This window comes from Myxine glutinosa, chromosome 10, assembly GCF_964187855.1.
Source record: "Myxine glutinosa chromosome 10, kmMyxGlut1.1, whole genome shotgun sequence".
Taxonomy (NCBI): domain Eukaryota; kingdom Metazoa; phylum Chordata; class Myxini; order Myxiniformes; family Myxinidae; genus Myxine; species Myxine glutinosa.
This window is the reverse complement of record NC_136270.1, coordinates 127,293,421-127,298,828: the sequence shown is the minus strand read 5'-3', so window position 1 is coordinate 127,298,828 and position 5,408 is coordinate 127,293,421.

The following is a 5,408-nucleotide window of genomic DNA, read 5'->3' as shown; positions in this document are numbered from 1 at the left end:
AACCACTTTTCGCACTTGTGTTGGTGCAGGAAACCACTTTTGCACTTGTATTAGTGTGAATAAACCACTTTTCGCACTTGTGTTGGTGTTGAAAAACCACTTTTTGCAATTGTGTTAGTGTTGAAAAACCACATTTCGCACTGTGTTGGTGCAGGAAACCACTTTTGCACTTGTATTAGTGTGGAAAAACCACTTTTCGCACTTGTGTTAGTGTTGAAAAACCACTTTTCGCACTGGTGTTGGTGAAGGAAACCACTTTTTGCACTTGTGTTGGTGCAGGAAACCACTTTTGCACTTGTATTAGTGTGGAAAAAACACTTTCTGCACTTGTGATAGTGTTGAAAAACCACTTTTCACACTTGTGTTAGTGTTGAAGAACCACTTTTCGCCCTTGTGTTGGTGCAGGAAACCACTTTTGCACTTGTATTAGTGTGGAAAAAACACTTTTTGCACTTGTGATAGTGTTGAAAAACCACTTTTCATACTTGTGTTAGTGTTGAAAAACCACTTTTCGCACTTGTGTTGGTGCAGGAAACCACTTTTGCACTTGTATTAGTGTGGAAAAACCACTTTTCGCACTTGTGTTAGTGTTGAAAAACCACTTTTCGCACTTGTGTTAGTGTTGAAAAACCACTTTTCGCACTTGTGTTAGTGAAGGAAACCACTTTTCGCACTTGTGTTAGTGTTGAAAAGCCACTTTTCGCACTTGTGTTAGTGTTGAAAATCCACTTTTCGCACTTGTTTTCGTGCAGGAAACCACTTTTGCACTTGTATTAGGCTGCTGGGCCATAGAAGTTCACGGTTCACGTTTCACGTTTCACGGTTCACGCGTGTAAAGAAAAGTGGACAAACGTAGTATGACTTGCTCTGGGCCATAGAACGCCTTTCATGTTTCACGTTTCACGTGTCACGTTTCACGCGTGAAAGGCGGAATGAACATGCACACTTTTTCTATGCGTGAAAACGGAGATCTCGGTCGACCTGATTATTTTTAGACTGACATCCGGGCAAAACTTCCGAAACAAAATGGCCGACTACCGAGAACAGTTGATCGAGTTAGTGAGAGCAAGGCCCCTGCTGTGGGATCCTCGTATGGCGGATTACAAAGACAAGGACCAGAAGGCACAAGTTTGGGAGAACTTGAATGGGCGTCTGAATTCACCGACAGGTTAAGGTTTATTGTTTTCGGGTGTGTGCGCGTGTGTGTTTGTTTAATTGTGTGTGTGTGTGTGTGTGTCAATGTGCGTGTGTATGTGTGTGTGTGTGTCAGTGTGTGTGTGTGTGGTTGTTTAATTGTGTGTGTGTGTGTGTGTGTCAATGTGTGTGTGTGTGTGTATGTGTGTTTGTGTGTGTGTCAGTGTGTGTGTGTGTGTGTGTGTGAGAGAGAGAGAAAGAGAGAGAGAGAGAGAGACAGACAGACATACAGAGTGAATGAGACAGTGACAAAGACAGAGACAGAGTGAGAAGTTGGAAACGTGTAAAGATTTATAATCCAAATTCGCTATTAGCAACACAAAAACCTGTACTACTTGTCTTTTCATTGTGTTTTAATTGATGTCATTTGCAATGACATTTTGGAATAATGTGTTCCTGTTGCTAGTGATCATTCTTCCCTGGGGGCCATAGAACATGTAAAGATTGATATTTAATTTTGTTCTGACTGCACTACAAAATACAATATTAGTTGACATTTCAGTCTGTATTAATTGATCTCATTTACAAGTACATTTTGTAGGCCTACGTGTGAACAGGTGAACAGCCAAGCGTGAAATCCTATGGCCCAGGGTCCGATTGTTCACGTGAACGTGAACCGTGAAACGTGAACCGTGAACTTCTATGGCCCAGCAGCCTAAGTGTGGAAAAAACACTTTTCGCACTTGTGTTAGTGTTGAAAAACCACTTTTCGCACTTGTGTTAGTGTTGAAAAACCACTTTTCGCACTTGTGTTGGTGCAGGAAACCACTTTTGCACTTGTATTAGTTTGGAAAAAACACTTTTTGCACTTGTGATATTGTTGAAAAAACACTTTTTGCACTTGTGTTGGTGCAGGAAGCCACTTTTGCACTTGTATTAGTGTGGAAAAACCACTTTTCGCACTTGTGTTAGTGTTGAAAAACCACTTTTCGCACTTGTGTTAGTGTTGAAAAACCACTTTTCGCACTTGTGTTGGTGCAGGAAACCACTTTTGCACTTGTATTAGTGTGAATAAACCACTTTTCGCACTTGTGTTGGTGTTGAAAAACCACTTTTTGCAATTGTGTTAGTGTTGAAAAACCACATTTCGCACTGTGTTGGTGCAGGAAACCACTTTTGCACTTGTATTAGTGTGGAAAAACCACTTTTCGCACTTGTGTTAGTGTTGAAAAACCACTTTTCGCACTGGTGTTGGTGAAGGAAACCACTTTTTGCACTTGTGTTGGTGCAGGAAACCACTTTTGCACTTGTATTAGTGTGGAAAAAACACTTTCTGCACTTGTGATAGTGTTGAAAAACCACTTTTCACACTTGTGTTAGTGTTGAAGAACCACTTTTCGCCCTTGTGTTGGTGCAGGAAACCACTTTTGCACTTGTATTAGTGTGGAAAAAACACTTTTTGCACTTGTGATAGTGTTGAAAAACCACTTTTCATACTTGTGTTAGTGTTGAAAAACCACTTTTCGCACTTGTGTTGGTGCAGGAAACCACTTTTGCACTTGTATTAGTGTGGAAAAACCACTTTTCGCACTTGTGTTAGTGTTGAAAAACCACTTTTCGCACTTGTGTTAGTGTTGAAAAACCACTTTTCGCACTTGTGTTAGTGAAGGAAACCACTTTTCGCACTTGTGTTAGTGTTGAAAAGCCACTTTTCGCACTTGTGTTAGTGTTGAAAATCCACTTTTCGCACTTGTTTTCGTGCAGGAAACCACTTTTGCACTTGTATTAGGCTGCTGGGCCATAGAAGTTCACGGTTCACGTTTCACGTTTCACGGTTCACGCGTGTAAAGAAAAGTGGACAAACGTAGTATGACTTGCTCTGGGCCATAGAACGCCTTTCATGTTTCACGTTTCACGTGTCACGTTTCACGCGTGAAAGGCGGAATGAACATGCACACTTTTTCTATGCGTGAAAACGGAGATCTCGGTCGACCTGATTATTTTTAGACTGACATCCGGGCAAAACTTCCGAAACAAAATGGACGACTACCGAGAACAGTTGATCGAGTTAGTGAGAGCAAGGCCCCTGCTGTGGGATCCTCGTATGGCGGATTACAAAGACAAGGACCAGAAGGCACAAGTTTGGGAGAACTTGAATGGGCGTCTGAATTCACCGACAGGTTAAGGTTTATTGTTTTCGGGTGTGTGCGCGTGTGTGTTTGTTTAATTGTGTGTGTGTGTGTGTGTGTGTCAATGTGCGTGTGTATGTGTGTGTGTGTGTCAGTGTGTGTGTGTGTGGTTGTTTAATTGTGTGTGTGTGTGTGTGTGTCAATGTGTGTGTGTGTGTGTATGTGTGTTTGTGTGTGTGTCAGTGTGTGTGTGTGTGTGTGTGTGTGTGAGAGAGAGAGAGAAAGAGAGAGAGAGAGAGAGAGACAGACAGACATACAGAGTGAATGAGACAGTGACAAAGACAGAGACAGAGTGAGAAGTTGGAAACGTGTAAAGATTTATAATCCAAATTCGCTATTAGCAACACAAAAACCTGTACTACTTGTCTTTTCATTGTGTTTTAATTGATGTCATTTGCAATGACATTTTGGAATAATGTGTTCCTGTTGCTAGTGATCATTCTTCCCTGGGGGCCATAGAACATGTAAAGATTGATATTTAATTTTGTTCTGACTGCACTACAAAATACAATATTAGTTGACATTTCAGTCTGTATTAATTGATCTCATTTACAAGTACATTTTGTAGGCCTACGTGTGAACAGGTGAACAGCCAAGCGTGAAATCCTATGGCCCAGGGTCCGATTGTTCACGTGAACGTGAACCGTGAAACGTGAACCGTGAACTTCTATGGCCCAGCAGCCTAAGTGTGGAAAAAACACTTTTCGCACTTGTGTTAGTGTTGAAAAACCACTTTTCGCACTTGTGTTAGTGTTGAAAAACCACTTTTCGCACTTGTGTTAGTGTTGAAAATCCACTTTTCGCACTTGTGTTGGTGCAGGAAACCACTTTTGTACTTGTATTAGTGTGGAAAAAACACTTTTTGCACTTGTGATAGTGTTGAAAAACCACTTTTCACACTTGTGTTAGTGTTGAAAAACCACTTTTCGCACTTGTGTTGGTGCAGGAAACCACTTTTGCACTTGTATTAGTGTGGAAAAAACACTTTTTGCACTTGTGATAGTGTTGAAAAACCACTTTTCGCACTTGTGTTAGTGTTGAAAAACCACTTTTCGCACTTGTGTTGGTGCAGGAAACCACTTTTGCACTTGTATTAGTGTGGAAAAACCACTTTTCGCACTTGTGTTAGTGTTGAAAAACCACTTTTCGCACATGTGTTAGTGTTGAAAAACCACTTTTCGCACTTGTGTTAGTGAAGGAAACCACTTTTCGCACTTGTGTTAGTGTTGAAAACCCACTTTTCGCACTTGTGTTAGTGTTGAAAATCCACTTTTCGCACTTGTGTGGGTGCAGGAAACCACTTTTGCACTTGTATTAGTGTGGAAAAAACACTTTTTGCACTTGTGATAGTGTTGAAAAACCACTTTTCGCACTTGTGTTAGTGGTGAAAAACCACTTTTCGCATTTGTGTTGGTGCAGGAAACCACTTTTGCACTTGTATTAGTGTGGAAAAAACACTTTTTGCACTTGTGATAGTGTTGAAAAACCACTTTTCGCACTTGTGTTAGTGTTGAAAAACCACTTTTCGCACTTGTGTTGGTGCAGGAAACCACTTTTGCACTTTTATTAGTGTGGAAAAACCACTTTTCGCACTTGTGTTAGTGTTGAAAAACCACTTTTCGCACTTGTGTTAGTGTTGAAAAACCACTTTTCGCACTTGTGTTGGTGCAGGAAACCACTTTTGCACTTGTATTAGTGTGGAAAAAACACTTTTTGCACTTGTGATATTGTTGAAAAAACACTTTTTGCACTTGTGTTGGTGCAGGAAGCCACTTTTGCACTTGTATTAGTGTGGAAAAACCACTTTTCGCACTTGTGTTAGTGTTGAAAAACCACTTTTCGCACTTGTGTTAGTGTTGAAAAACCACTTTTCGCACTTGTGTTGGTGCAGGAAACCACTTTTGCACTTGTATTAGTGTGGAAAAAACACTTTTTGCACTTGTGATGGTGTTGAAAAACCACTTTTCGCACTTGTGTTAGTGTTGAAAAACCACTTTTCGCACTTGTGTTGGTGCAGGAAAACCACTTTTGCACTTGTATTAGTGTGGAAAAAACACTTTTTGCACTTGTGATAGTGTTGAAAAA